General features: G+C 35.5%; 1 protein-coding gene across 2 annotated transcripts in view; it reads left to right on the top strand.

The window, feature by feature from the left end:
• LOC123531850 (ecdysone receptor-like) overlaps window positions 1-16,674 on the top strand; it is a 130,132-nt gene that overhangs the window by 24,548 nt on the left and 88,910 nt on the right. The gene's annotated exons all lie outside the window — the stretch shown is intronic.

The raw sequence follows: 16,674 nt of genomic DNA, 5'->3' as shown, positions 1-16,674 counted from the left end.
ATACAGGTCTTGGAGCATGGTTGACTCAGATACATAATGGAGAAGAAATGCCAATTTAGATGATAAGGCAGTTGTGAGAGACATCACTTTTTCTCAAAAGCAGCTCAAGTTGGAAATTCATCTTGTGGAGAACTTACAGCCAAATGCTGACTTGAAATATGAGAATTTTTATGAATCTGCATAAAACCATAGTCATTTTATCATAGCAAGAATTACGTAGGAGGAAATATAATATTTCAGTTATTCCGCTAGTAATTGTAATTACCGAACAACAAAATAGTAAAGTCTAGATACTTTCTCACATGTACTCAAAAGATTAAATACATACTATGAGAATCTTATATGACTGCCAGTGTAATAAAGTTTTCCCAAACTTTAGGGGCAGCACGGAATGGAAAACTGAGAGCTAGTGAGGTTTTTATCCATACAGTTAGAGGGTAATGGAAAACCTGCTTTTCTATTAGTTTTTTTTTTTGCCTACCATTGATATTATTGCAATATTTTGAAAGATATAAATTAAGAATCTCTTATTCACTATGACATGGTAATATGATGTCAGAATGTGCATGTGTACTCTAACCTGGACAGTCTTGTCTTTCCCCACTTGGTATGCAAGAACATTGGCTCTTTACTGCTTACAAACTTTGAACAAAAATTTCTTGATAATAAATGTGACATCATAACCAGTCAATTAGCAAAGCAAATTTATTTCAGTTTTTTGAGTCGGCTAAAGGCTGAAAGCCTTTTGACGAGTCCTTGCTATCCAACGTTTCTCTAAATGGACCGAATAACATGTGAAGGGATGTAGTTCCATTAGATTTCTCAAATTTCAAACAGTTCACTGCATGAATGAAGTTAAGTTGTGTCAATTCCCTTTGCTTTGACCAATATACGATGTAATCTGTCATATTTATGACTTGTAATTGTGCAATTCTCGAATGTAACTCATTAAGCATAAATGTGCATTTTAAGAATTGCGCAGGCTTACAAAGCTTGGGTAACATCCAGCGAAAGACAAAAAATAGTCCATTGCAGGGCTCCAGAAAAGATGCGTATTAGCGTAAATTACGTATAGAAATAATGCAAATACGCATGTCTAATAATTTCTAAGCGTATAAAAACGTATATAAAATTACAGAAACGCACACAATGCTTTTTTAAAAACAAAATCTGAATCGTCTGGATGCGTTAGGTAACATAGCGGATCAGCCTTAATTCTCCCACATTGAACGTAAACACGCATCGTATGATTTCTATAAACTTTGCGTGGGTTGAATTTTGCAGTCAGTAAACGGATAAATTATCGGAAGAAGAAGCTCTTACTGGTTTGCTTAGTTACTGCTGATATTAAAAATGATTTTAATTCTTATTTTTCGAGAAATAAACAAATCGGCGAAACATTAAATTGTATTTTCTTGTAGTTTTTGAAATCGAAAGTAGATCGTCTATGTTTGGCAAAACGAAACAACTTTTTTATGAAAAGATTTAAATAAGAGGTAATTTAACTGTAAACTTCAATGTCAGATACTGCCAATTGCTGCTAAATGTCTTCGTATCATCACAATTTGTAAAATATATTGTTCAAACTTGAAAAAAGTGTAATCGTATCCGGATATAATATTTTGGGTAAATATCGAGCTGTGTTATGAAATTTTAAGAAAAAAACTAAAAACAAACTGAAACTGGTAGACTATACTGTCAGTACATCAATCATTAGCCGACTCAGGCCATTCAGGCCTTTGATCTTAATTTTCTTATGTACCAAATCCAAAATGCATATTTTGCAAAATATTTTCTGTCACCCATTTACAAATTTTTGTCATACTGAAGTACTTACTTGTACAGAATAAGTTTTATAGGTTGGGAAGCACAATTAGCTGTTAACTTTTCAGTTTCGGAGTTAGAGAAAATGATACTTCTGGAAGATACTTAGTTTTATTGACACATCTACCCTCCATTTACTTGCCAGTTTAGTAGCTTCTTAAAGCGACTTCACTCATGACAGCGGTCAACAAGTTTACTTGACAGTTTTAGTGTTTATGGTTGTGTTATCAGAAGAACAAAGTTGCTTTAGTTTTGTCTAAGTTTCAGAAACAAAGTTACTTCACTTTATATATTTTGTGAAACAGTGTTTATTCAGTTAAGTAAACTGCCTTGTTAGCCTAGTGGTAGAGTGTCCACTTTGAGTGAGGGAGGTCGTCGGTTCAATCCCCGGCCGCGTCATACCAAAGACATGAAAAATGGTACGGTAGTTCCCTTGCTTGGCATTCAGCATTAAAAGGGAAACGTACCCTTGTGGTAATGGATTCCATCAGGAATACTGTGTTGAGAGGAATTAATATAAGTTGTAGAACTTGATTCACAATTTATCGAAAATAAATAAGAATCAACTTAACTATCTAAATAACTTTGAGAAACATATCAAGTTTCAGACACTTAAATAATACTGCATTTTACTTATTTCAGTCTTATTTTAGTTTATTTGACAGTTATGGAGTTAATTTAGTTGCCAGCTTTAGAAAGAAAGTTATGCTGATTTACTTGGCAGTTTATTAAGTTGAGACACACCACTGCTTTCAGTATTGTGCTAGTTGTGGCCACACTTGACCTCTGTTGTTTTTGGGGTTAGTGTCAAAGGTCACAGTGACATTGAGACTGAAAATGGTTTCCACTCACTAACTAAAGAACACTGACCTTCATTTGTCAGACTTCTTAGGATTTTACCTGGGCTCAGTAGATGACATTATTTTGGGATAGTTTGTCAAAGGTCAAGGTCAAGGTCAGTGATCTATGCTGAAAATGATTTCCACTTGATAATAAAAGAATTGTTTCGCTGTCAGTCTTCATTAAGTTCATAGGATGTTTGTCAGTAGTCAGCAGATGACCCAAGTTTTTTTACATCAATTTGTCAAATATCAAGATCACAGTATACAAAATTACATTCTCAAATGACCTCCACAGGTCATTATGGGAGGCATAAATGTTTTACAAACAGCTCTTTTTAATAGAAATAGCCCAACCCCCAGATTTTAAAAGATTTAGTCAATTAATGAAATCTATATACTGAACATTTTCCTGATCAGCGACCAAATAAAAAAATCTTATTCCAGTATGGAAGAACTATAAATTAATTTGGCATGGCCTTAACATGTTATTTGTACCTTCTTGTTAACACTTTCTTCCTACAAGTCATTAGTACCATATTTAAAGTCTTTAGTATGATTTGACAAGGGATTGAAGTGGACACTTTACAGGGAACTATTGAAGAAGTGTTGAGTGCAGTTACTACATGAATACTTACATAAATTGTTTGTCTATTGTTTTTGCTGTATGACCGATGCTTTGTTTACTTGCCGGTCCATTCACAGTTTGCTAATTTGCTGGATGGGCCGGGGATGTTGAAAAATCTATTTCTAATGTCGTGTAGTAAACACTTAATGGTTTAGATATACAGTCAAACTTTGTTCTCTTGAACTTGACAGGACCGGCAAAATTTGTCCGATGGACAGTATACATTATATAATATGACGATAAGTTTGTTCAAATTATCAGGGTTTGAAGTAACGAAGTTCAACTGTATTAAATAGGACATCCCATGTCAGGGAGAAGTTTAAAAACAGAAAAGGTGAACAAACTCTTAATGCTAAAGGTGCATCAATATTTCCTATGCAAAGGAATAAGTTATCATAATATTAACAGAAATATGACTAGTCATTGTTATTGAACCAATTTACTGGTCAAGAGATCACTGAACTCTGGCTGCACCTGCCCATGTCATTCAACTGTCAGACATTTATTTATGGTTTCTTATGTCAGCGGTCAGTTCTTTTATACCAACTGTTTGTTCATTTGCAGTAGATTTTGGAAAAATCATTTTGTCCAAACTTGTTCAAAAGTCAATAGAAATGGTAAGTAAATGATAAAATCTAGTAAGAAGACAATATATCTTTGAATCCAGTACCTTTCTTAAATATTTCTGTTCAGAACAGACCTAATTAAACTCTACGATGTAATTTACATGTATGACTAAAATATGACCTTTTAAAGGGATATTCATAATTATAAACATTCAGAGATAAAAAAGATGTCAGTTTTCATTGTTTATTGATTGACATATTTATGACTTCTATGGTTTCTTATCTAGATGGCATGGCTATAAGTTACTAACAGAACTTTACAAGAACAGATAAAATATCAAAAATCATGATTCACTAGTATTTAAAATGTAATATTTAAGGAGCTGCCTATAGAACTCAGTGTGACGTAATATTTTTTACTTTTTGATTACAAATACAGTATAATCTCAGTTAAGGACACATAGACCTTGTGAAATTAAATTGTAATTGTTATTAATTGCCATTTAATTACAGTTCATAATTACTTGAAAGTAAATTGTAGTATTTTTTTCAGTTACAAGCAAATTAAATTTCAAAGAACGGTAAAAATATAACTGACAGTTATATTTCAATTACTTTTCAATCACATAGCACATACATTAGTTAATCCCCAAGATACAAAGTATATGACCCAGCCACAAAAGTAGTAGGAGCTTCAAAAAAGGCCTCTGCTTCAAATACACTTCTGATGTACTTTAAAGGTACTTCCAATCACATAGACCTGCTTCGCATTCAGTCCCGGAGACTTCAATTGTACTTGTCTCATACTTCCCCTGAAGTCTCCGGGGCCTTAATTGTGCTCCACTTTTGAGCATGGGACTTCAAGGAAGTACTAGGGGACTTCAATGATACTTTAGAATCTTTAACAAATAATAATTGAGGATTCAAGTGGAACTTCAAATTATACTTTCTTAACTTTGAAAAATACCTGCATCTATGGGGAACTTAATATGTATCTTCTGGACTTACTATTTTTAAAGTGACTCCTTCTTTTATGTTTGCATTAGTGGTTGTTTATATACTTTGATTGTGCTAAACATTGTTTTATTGTAATATACATTATAGATTGATATTTCAGTTTATTTTGCTTTGCTATTCTTTAATGCCCCCTGTGCCACATTGTGTTCATATTTTTTCAGATGATTTCAACTGGATTCTTTTTCGCACTAAAATTAGTTTCTGCATATTCTAGCTATAGGATTTTTGTCACTTTTCCTTACCCCTCCTTAATTTTTGTTATATCATTTGAAAATATAATACCATTTAGTAATACTCAAAACATTATAATGTTAATTACATAGAATGTTTATTTCCGTGTATAATGTGAAAGTCAGCTTTGTCCTTAGGGTTGTTGTCTTGACAATTTTCTGCCGCACTTTGTGTATTGTGTTATGAGTCACTTTCTCAGTTGTTGCTAGTATAACAAGTATGTTTTATTTCCAATACCATAGTATTGATATTCTGTTGTCACACCACTTTATAATCCCATAAGATATCTGCAGTGGCGGGGTTACTAGTCTATACCAGACTATCCTGTACCATTTTAAACCCTTGTGTTTGCACCGGCAGCATGGAGTTGGACCTTCTGAAGCGAGTTTTCATATAGGTGTGAACTTCTGTATCTTTCAATAGTGGTTCAATAATTTAATATTATAATGATATTTTTGTGAGTCAGTTAGAGACTAGATTGCAGAGAAGAAGTTTTGGACCATGTTTTTCTGCAGTTAGTATAAGATTATTTAATTTTTAAACTGGAAATGTGTTAGTTAAGTAGTTACATAGGTAACATGGGGACAAGTCTTCTGGCTAAGAGGAACTGTACATAAACAATTTATAGGAGGTTACCAGGCACTGGCAACGGAAGCATACTATAATAGACAAAAAAATTTCTGTATGGACCGGTGACAAAGGTTGGGACACAGACCTTAAGGTTCGTCTCTTGCGTGAATCTAGTTCATGGAGTCCTAACTACATGAACTGTCTAGATCAGTCACGGTTTTTCATATTTTATTTTCTGGCTTGATCTTGTATTTACACAGTCTTTAGCATGTACTATTTAATTTTTCAAATTTCAAGCGCCAAAGGCGTGATGTACAATCCTCACCGACCCCTAGCTTTTCGCAGCGTTACCTTCCCTGGCGGGTCATTTGTTCACTGTATCGCAAGGGGAAGTAATACAACCTCAGAGGTTGGCACGACCCTCTTGTTTGACAGTCAAGAGCAAATACACTTTTCTTTTCTTGTTAACAAAAAAAACTTGTCTGATAAAGTCTTCTCCTGAATGACAAACTACAAAATAAACATGTTCTTTTTTTCATTCGTCTGCTATGCCTGACTGTAGTACTTTTGTCCACTTATTTCAACATGAAAACACTTTTTTAAATCCAATGCAGATAGTTGGATGTTTTGTTGACTGCAGAAGACCTTGCTCTGCATTGTCATCTTGGATGTGAGACTGGTAAGAGTCTTCACTGCAAATTTACAAGACACCATTTTTCTTTAGCTGTTGTCCACTGGCTTCTTACACTTAAGATCCTGGTTCAAAAAGTGTCTGTGCATTTGTAGCTAGACTCACTGAAATCTTGATTCAGATTTAGGATTAGACATATCAGTATAAATACGAAATGATGCTCCATGAAGAATGTGCTTGTCGCGTTATTGTCACTAACCAATTTAACACATGTAAGGGAGGGGACTACTACATGGTGAAAGGTACATTTCTTGTAAAAGGCATTTTCCAGTTCTTATGTGGGTTGTACTCTCCTCCCTCCAATAAATGCCTTTCTGCAATCCTAGATTCATCTAGACATAATTTTTTAAATTAAGTTTCATGAAGATCAATTATAAAAAATGCATTAGCTCTATTGCTTACACAAGTTTTTTTTATCATTTGATCTGTTGACCTCGTAAGCAGTTCTTTATTACCTCAATGATGCATTATTAAAATCACAACTTGATTCATCAAGACAATCATTTGACTATAAATTTTCATAAAATTTCCAATGTATTTTATAGCCTTTATTGAATACACATTATTTCTCTATGATTTCACTGGTGACTTATTTGTGTTCAACAGATGATCCATATTTGAACTTGGCTTAGATTGAGTATGACCATGTTACATGATGATTCAGTGGACATATGCATGTCTATAGCTTGCACAAGGTTATGTGTGGACTAAAGATAGACAGCCTCAGGTAACCAATAACAAAAAGCATTTATTTTAACACTTTTTCCTAAGGTTTTTTTTAGTGGGTAAAAACAGGCGGATTTCGGTATTTCAAGGGGATTTTTTCAGTTCATGTTTCAGTCATTAAACCGAATTAGACTTACTTTGTTTTGAATTTGCCTGCTTATGTGTCTCTAAGTCACTGCCTTTGAAGACAGATTCATGCTACAGATGAGTCAGTTCAAACTTTGAAAGCTTTGCCTTTTATCGGCTCTTTGGTCGGCATGACTGCTGATAATTGCATACCCATTCACTTCATTTTCTTATTTACACATGGAGAAAAGATTTTTTAAACTAAGTCACTGTGCATAATTCCATATTGCAATTAAATTCTCATACTTAATTTTCTTTAACTGGTAGCCCTTAAATCTTCTTGAGTTTTATCAAGGTATCCATCTGTTTTGAGCCCTTTTTTCACTAATTTCCGTTTCCCATAGCTATCACAAACATTTCTGACCATGTTTCATAGATTGGAGTAAAATGCATACCTCTAGAGCGGGTAAACAATAGAGTTTCGTTTTGATTTGCCCGTGAATTGTTTTTTAACCGCACTGGAGATTTTTCAAGGCATACATTCTGACCCAAGTGTCATAAGGAATCACGCAAAATAATGCAACCTCTAGTCTGTTAACAAGTCAAAATAGTGAATCTTTATAAATTCAGTGCATTAACTTTGGCCCTTTTATAAGTCCAGTTTGTGTTTACTACAGGGACTTACCTGTGATTGAAGTGACATGTTCAATATATTAATAAAAATATCCAGTGGTCAGTTTGAAGCTTTTCTTGTAGTTTTATTTAAAATATATTTTTAAAGAAAGTACTTACTCGTCTGTACACTGAACTGACATACTGTCGACCTAAATATACACAGTTATGTAAACAGGCCGGTCCAATAACATTAACAAGAGTATCGTTTTAATCTTTTGCTCGCGAGATCTACGCGAAATTTGGAATGTTCATGTTACAGCGCCATTTCATTTTCCTCGGTATGATTCCGGTTATCATTGATAACAACATTATTTTTATTTCAATAAAGTGAAAATAAATGGATATAATTCTATTTTAATATGCAATACCCTATCGGATTTTCATTTTTTAAGATATGCTGATCATTTGGATTTACCTCCAGATATAATTAGATTTAGCGGACATAGAGCAAAAAGGGTCAGTCTTTAATACCGGTCATTAAGGTAGGATTTAATATTTCATATAAACACTCTAATGTTGCGCCAGTGTGCTTTTTTTTGAAAAGGAGGTAGTCATGTTTATCATACAATTGGAATAGGAATTGCATCACGTTGTTTATTGGACAAGAAAATCGAGTTTTACAGATCTGTTGGTATCAACCGTGATAACGTTTTTCGGCGAAACAAAGATTCTTGTTTCCGCCGTGAGCTTTTCCGCGACTTTGCCTAAGTTGGTGTTATCTGTGTATATTTTAGGTCTGTGTTTGAACTTATATCATGTATGAAATATATCTCCTAATTTTGTAATAGTTTTGTATCAGGTGGACCCAGTAGCTCAGTTGGTACGTATTGACATGAGTTTAAGCAAAGGGGCGTCTGAAGCTACTCATTTTTCTCCTAAAACGGTTTCATTGGGGGGGGGGGATGGGGCCTGTTTTTAAAATTGTTAGTACCCATTGGAGGCTCTACTGGGCGAGCACTGGTGGGGTATTTCGAGGCCAAACCAGGATTTTTGTTTCCACATTTTCAAATAAATTACAATTTGGAAATAGTCACTTAAAGTGGGGAGGAATGTTAGTATTTCTGCTTGTCAGGTTGCCATGGTAATTGATAGAGTTGACACAGTAAGCCATGGGTCCGAGGTTAGAATTTCCTTGATCGAGGCTTACCATATTTTCCTCCTCAAAACAAGTTTGTTTATTTCAAATCCTCACTTTACGACTTTGATTTTTGTTGATAACTATGCTTTTCACAATTTTGCACTTACAAGTGCCGTTCGGCCGTTAAATTTCATGTTAAATTTTTCGAATGGTTGAATGTTTTCTCGCTGAGCACGTTTTCCTGGATGTTTTTTTCCTATCCGAAATTCAGTGCACTGGTCATGAAAATGTTATTAATTGCTAGTCGTTAAGGGGAAATGGAGTAGCATATCAATTAATACAATTTTCTTACCAAAACTGCTAGCTGAACACCAAAACTGTCTCATTAAATCTTGTTGACACGTAAATTGGTGTTTAAAGCTTAGTTTTTGATAGGCGATGATCGATGATGACTTCCGGATTAGCTTTGGTGCCTCACTTCCTCACAAAAAACGAAATTCGTGCATTGCTGAAATTATATCGGCTGCTTCTGGTGTGCATATTTTTATATTGAAAAAATTTATTTTTGAAAGCATAACAGTGGAACTTCAATAACATCTCCGTCTCGGCTATTTTAGAAAGACCGCGAATCCATTATTTCTATGATGTAAGCGGACTGTTCCGGAAACGGCTGATTTTTAAACGCGGCAGAAATGGTCAGACGATCTTCTAAGTATTTCTTAATCCAGTGGGAGGATCGATTTATGTCCGTCATCGACATTTAAAGCACATCGTCAAACCAGGTAAATGAACAGTTTGCCTACAAGGAGGGAGTGATCATTAGGGCGCAGTTGGGCAAGAGGGGGAAAGGAAAAAACAGGCTACGAAGCTGTCATCTGTGTAATACATAGTAAGTTTATAGATCTGGTTAAAAATAGTTGGAATCACGTTTGTACAATAGATCTACAGAGTGTAATGTCTATATGAAATTTTGACGTGTATAATGCGCCCCCGTCCCCATCCCCAAGATTTTATTCTGTTAATGCCCTTGCTGCAGGGCTTTTTTTCACTGAGTGGGGGAAGGGGCCCAGGCCCTTGATTTGGGGGAACTTCATAGGCTACGTGTTTTGGTAAAAGGGGAATAATATATCTTGAGGGGGTTTTAATGACCATATTTAGGGGAAAAACTGACAGTTCTAAAGAATTTTCTGAGGGGAAGGCGCCACCTGTTTAAAGGCCCCTGCTAAGAGGAAATAAAGCCCTGGCTGCCTATTTTACAAACATTGTTGATATTACCTGGTTGGGATTGCGTACACGTAATTACATGAATGTGCTTTTATTTCAGTATGTCTGTTAATTCAAGAAGTTTTTCATTTTATATTCATATTTTAATATATAAACGTTTGAACCAAAGGAATTTTCTTGTGTTTCATTGTGGTTAAAAGTTCTTTATCTCTTAACGGTAAATATAGAGCCGGGAGCTAGAGTTTTCGGTCTAGCCACTGCCTTTTAATTAAACCACTGCAACTGGTACACCAGTTGCGAAAAAAGTCTTAGATTCTTCCATTGCCGGTTTGTTTTTTGTTGAGGGTATGCTGGACCAGGCTGTTTAATGTACATCTCGACTTCCATCTTTAATGAAATGAAAAGCATGTGTGCTGTCAAATATTGTTAACTGTGCATATTGTACTGTATACTGTGTAATTTGTACAGACAGGAATTTATATGTATTTATTTACGAACAGTGGAAAAAAAACTAAGAATTAAGTCCAAATTCCGGTTCAGGGCAGCTGCTTAGATGTGTTTGGCCATCGCATCATAATTTTAATTCATTCATCCGCCGGTTAAAATTACTTTTGCTCCGGCATAATACGATTTCAGCGCGCATTAATATTGAACCCCCGGCATAATATATGATTTTAATCTGCGGTTAAAAATTATTTTTGCTCCGGTATTAAACTTCCGAGCATAATATTATTTAGTATGTGAATAGACCAGTGGCACGATAATTTATTTAGCCGCGGTGTTAAATATTAAGCTCCAGCTTAAATGTGTAATTGGATCAGCGGTTAAATATTTAGGTCAGGACAAAAACTGCAAATATTCAGTGGCAAAGCGTTTGTGAGGGATTCGGCTATCCTGTGACAGAGCTTAGTTTTATTTGTGACTGATTATGCCCCTTTTTTAAAGTAGAAGTTTTATTTTTCCTTTTCGAGTACATGATCCCTATACTATTGCAGATATTCGGTTGAAATTTCACACTTCGTCTCCGGGTTATATACACAGTATATACCATAAAGGGCTTTATAACTCTGTAGGCATTTTCCTAGATAATATCCCCCTTTTTTGAACTCAGAAATTTTTAACATTTTGTATGTAAAGATTTTAGTTTTGCAGTATTTGTGGATTTATTCTCGGTTTTATCTTTTTAAAATTAACATTGAAAGCTTATATTATTCTATCCAGCACTGAGAATAGTTAACAGTCTTGTTAAGGAGTAGTTATACCCATGTGTGCGGATAAGAGCTGTTGCGGAGTTTTTACTCTGGTATCCAAGAGGTCTGTCTTGAAAATATGGTGCAATAATTATTGGTAACCACAGAGGATCAGATCGAATAAAGTATCACAATTAGTTTTGAAGATTGCTTTTATAATTCTAAAATTGTAGTAAGTTTTCGATTATACACAATACACCACTGCCTGTAATAAATATACATTTCATTCTGTCGATTCTGCTGTATGCATCAACAGAAAAAGAAAATTACTTTACCTTACGTAAAAACTGGTATTAGACGCGTACCTGGGCTTCTTTCTGTAATTACCATTAGACTCGAGTTTGATATCTGTTACAGTTTTGTAATATTGTTGTCCGTGTAAGTTGGGCTTATATTATAAAAGTACAGGTGAATCGTGGTTTGATTTGTGAATTGTAAGCCTGGACTCATGGGTCAGATTTATCATCACATGCCTTGCAATCCACAGTCATAGATGCCCCTAGCTATTTTGGATTACCATGTTTAGTAACCAACATCATTCAACAAAATCGTTGTTAAGACTTAGTAATATTTGACTCCCTACTGTACCTTGTTGGTTGATATTAAATGGGTTGCCTAAATGGGCTTGAAACAAACAAAAAAAGTGAGGAAAAAGGAGGGTAGTAATTTGGGGCTGTAGTGATTTTATCCTAATGGTGATTTTCATTGTATAAGGGTTATTACTTGTCATATTCAGTTTCTATTGGTTGAAGACAGTGAGTCGGTTATAGAGGCTGGACATCTTCTCATGAAGCCAAGACAGAAGTGTTACCAGCATGGAAACTGACAGTGTTTTAAAAAAGGTATTTATCTAGGTTTTTATAGGGTTTTGTTGTGTATTCTGGATATGATTCTACCATGTTCTGTCTGTATGTTCTTTGTCTGAGCTAGGGTCATGGCATAATTAAGTTTGTCTGACTATATATATTACTGGAGACGAGTTATTATGCTACACTTCAAAGAAGGGCTGTTTATATGCGTTGACATGTTGATTGTTTTTAGACCAAATGGTCTCCGATAATAGAAAATACTAGAAAACGCTTGCGCCTAGGTTCCTTTCAAACTTGGTAGGCCGGTTTGCCGTTTTGGTATGGCCCGTATGTTTTTGAGGCCAAAGGTCAAGGTCACAATGTTTTGTCAAGGGACTGGTAGATGTAGTTGACCCCTATTGTTTTTGAGGTCACCTGGTCAAGGTCACATGTGACTTTACAATAAAAACATTTTCCAATTCAAAAACTAGAGAGAATGCTGAGTCTAAGCATATCAAACTTTGGTAGGCAGGTTGGTCTTTGATGTTAGAATGAACCTATAGTTGTTTGAAGTCAACAGGTTCAATAGTCTGAGGTCACGCTAGTGGTCACCCAGGTCCAAAGTCTCATTTGGACTGATCAGTTAATTGGTTTCCGGTTAATAACGGTGGGCGTTGTGGGATTGACTCTATGATCAGGGATGCCACCTACTTGAATAATCCGGGTATATGTTTTTTTCAAAATCAGTGAATTGGTGGAGAATTTTGAAAATTGGTAAGTCAGTGAAAAAAAATGGAAAATTTCAGGAAAGGTGGGTGGGGGATTTGATTTTCATGAATCAGATACAAATTCCGGTGGACTTGTTTGCAGTCTCAGGCACATTAAGTAAGTGTTGACTATATGTAAATGTCTCTCAACTTAGTATGACTGGTTGGTCATTTCCTGTAGTTGATCCCTATTGTTTTTGAGGTAACAAGGTCAAAAGGTCAAGGTCACAGTGATTTTGAACAGTTAATTTAAAACCGTTTTTGATTCCACCAATAAAACCAGGGTATGCTTGGTCCTAGGGGTTCCGTCTATCGTGGTAGGCAGGTTGGTCATGACCAGTAGATGGAGCCCTATGTTTTTGAGATCACTTGGTCAAGTGTTCACTGACATTGATACGACGTAAACACTAAACGGTGGGTCTAGGTCTCCTAAAACTCTATAAGCAGGTTGTCATGAGCACAAGTAGAGGGGAGCATTTGTATTTATTAAAGTTTCTTGTTTTGCATTATTTTGGAAAGATTGCATTAACAAATCTGTCTACGGACATGTTGTTGTGCAAGGATAAAAGTATCCTTTGTTAGATCAGATTATAGTATTTCATTACTCAGGTATTACTTCTGTACAAGAGAAAAATTTTGTATGTGTCCCGGAGGAAGTACATTAGTATGTATACAGGAATTGTACTGATTTAAGTTTTTCTTTGTTTAGGGATTTTGTCGAACTTCAAGATCGGTTAGTCGCCTTTAAGAGATGAGGGGTTCGGGGATCTCGAATGGTTCCAAGATTCTGCGAAAATCAGCAATTAAAGCATCTAATCTGCATCCCCCCCAAGAGACCAATCCTGGTCCAGCCATGAGGACAGCCTTTTGAGTGCTGTAAAAAACTTCTGGCTCTGTTTTCCATGACTACATTACTACCCATGTGTAACTGGTATGGGAGCATACACCAGCACAGAGCCAACCCTAATGTGATCCTAGATTGTATGTCTTGCTTAAGGCAAAGTGTTAAAAGAATAAGTTTCTGGCACGAAAGAACACATAATAACATCCATTGACACCCATAGTTGTAACGCCTGCGAGATGTCATCAAAATAGGAATGCACAAAATAGCTAATCTGCTAAATGAAGGTATTTACGGAATTAAATTTTGATTGTTTAATATATGTTCCTGTGTAGATTTTATTCATCAACGCGCATTTATTATTAAAAGGTGTAGTTGCATTAAGTGATATAAAAATACTTGTTCACCTGTGGGTATCAGAAATTACGGTATGTTGTTTTTGGTCAAGATGGATTAAAATTTCTTTCAAAGGTGAAAACTAATGTTGGAGGCAATTTTCTTGCTCTGCCAAAGGCTCTGAAATCCTTTGTTATTTTAGTGCTCATATACTGTGATCAGTATGTTGTCTGGTGTTCTAATAATTATATTCAAATAGCAAGTCCATTAACATTACTACTCACCATGTTTTATTCATGGTTAACCATGTTCTTAGGGACCTTGTCCTAATTCATAGTTTGACCTTGGTTCTCATTTAACCTTGTTCTAGACCATATCTTAATCATGGGTTAACCAGGTTTATTGATGGGTTAACCATGTTCTAATCATAGTTTTGTTTTGACATGGGTTCTCTTTTAAACCATGTTCTTAGACCATATCTTAATCATGGTTGACCATGGTCGGCTATCTGTTATTTTGTTAAACCAAGGTAATAACGTCAACACATAGGTTGTCATGGTTGGAAATGGTCCATTTGCAGGGGTGACATTTGTGATTTACCTAGCTGTTTTTTGCTCTCCTGATTGCTCAGCGTGAGTTATTGTGATCTGCTCGTTGTCTGTCTGTCTGTTGTCTGTCAACATTTAGCTTGTTTTAGTCCCGGTTTGTCTGGTACAATGCTCAATAACAGCTTCAAGGGGCTTAAAATTACTTCGATAGTGCTTTAAAGGTACTTCAGTTGGAGACTTTATCCATGCTTCTTTGGATATACTTTAAAATGATACTTATTTACATGAATGCACATTTGAGGCACATAATGCTACTTATTTTAAGATGGAACTGTAAAGGTAATTTAGTGGGTGCGAGACTTCAATTGTGCTTCCTTGAACGAAGCGTATTTGAGGCCTTAATTTCCTATTTTTTACGATGGGACTTCAGTTGGCTTCATTAGAAGCTTCAAAGATACTTCCATGACGAAGCCAATTTGTGCATATTAGCATATTTAGACGGGCCTTATGTGTTACTTCTTCCTATTGATTGCGAATACATAGTTTATGGCCGTCAACTGAAGTACATTTAAAGCGCCTACTTCCCCCAGTAACGCTATCTTGGTACTCCAGAGGGGGAGCTTTTTTTATACTTCTTATATACATCAATTGTACTGATTTTGCGGAGTGGGTGTGGGCTACATTGGAGTTCATGCATTTGTTCGGTCTGTCTGTCTTGACAGAAGATTTTCATAAAACTCGCATCAATGCATTGTTAACCCCATCAAGACAAGTACTGCAAAAAGCTGAGGTAGAAATTGCAATTTTCTTGTAATTCTGAACTTTTCCTTACTTCATTTAAGTTTGTTAGTGCAAGTTTACACTTTTTACATGTTTCCACCAACAGTATAGCTCTAACTTTTAACCATGTGATTTAATTAAGCATTTCTGATTGGTTTAGAGATTTGTCATTTTATGAAGCTATGCTAATTGAATTCCCGCATTTAACGAAGCAAGTATCCTCAAATGGCCAAATATTTAGATTCGGCATTCTTAAATGGCGACCGTTGACGTGTCTAAGGCTGAAAGCTGGCTTTGGCACTCCTCTATTGTATGATCTGTTTTATGGTTGTTACATTTAGATTTCATTTGTTATGGCATTTGTCCTATTTAAAAGCAAACGCAGGGGAAAATAACTTTTTTTCCATCTTATTTGATGGCATTGTCCTTACAGTTTAATACTTTTTTGTATAACTTTTTATTTGTTTTCAGCTGTAGATTGTTCTAACGTGCATGTGTTCAAAGGATTACCCAATTTTGCTATCTTGATTCTTATCTTGAATGAAGCATTGGGTTGGTTGGTTGTTGTTATGCTACTTATTCTGTGTTCCGTTTCTGTTTAAGTTTACGTTTGTGCTGGGGTTCATATTGTGTGTTTATCGATATGTTGGTACGATGGGTATTGATTGTCCACGTTTATTTGTTAATTCTCTTGTAAAGTTTAATTTAAGTATTTAGTGTTGTTGTTGCTGTTGGTTGGTTTTTTCTGTACTGGTCACTGGTAAAGAGTGTGGCCGGATGGTAAGTTTGGGGGTTGGCCGCCGATGATGGGCATTTAATAAATTCGGGGGCCCACTGTTCTGTTGCGTGTAAATTCTTGTTCTGGGCGTGTAACTTACCATCCATGAAGGGATTTTGAAATTAACTGGGATAAATGTTAACCTTAATAAGACGACATGTCAAAGGCAAAGACCAGACCCCTAGCTCCAAGCGTCAAGGCCTCACTTAAAGAGTTAAAGGTAAACTTGGTCTGTTTCTTGTCCGGTCCACTAACTCTGCCACAATGAAGGGATTTTAAAATTACTTGACATAAATGTCTTCCCTATATTGAGGATGACATGTCATGCACAAGTCCCAGTCTCCTAGCTCCAATGTCAAGGTCACACTTAGCAGTCAAAGGTGTTTCTTGTCTGGTCCATAACTCTGTCATTTATCAAGGGATTTAAAAATGATTTGACACAATGTTAACC

The sequence above is a fragment of the Mercenaria mercenaria genome, chromosome 11 (assembly GCF_021730395.1).
Source record: "Mercenaria mercenaria strain notata chromosome 11, MADL_Memer_1, whole genome shotgun sequence".
NCBI classification, from domain to species: domain Eukaryota; kingdom Metazoa; phylum Mollusca; class Bivalvia; order Venerida; family Veneridae; genus Mercenaria; species Mercenaria mercenaria.
Note: the sequence above shows the minus strand (reverse complement) of the source record. Positions and strands in the feature narration are given on the sequence as shown.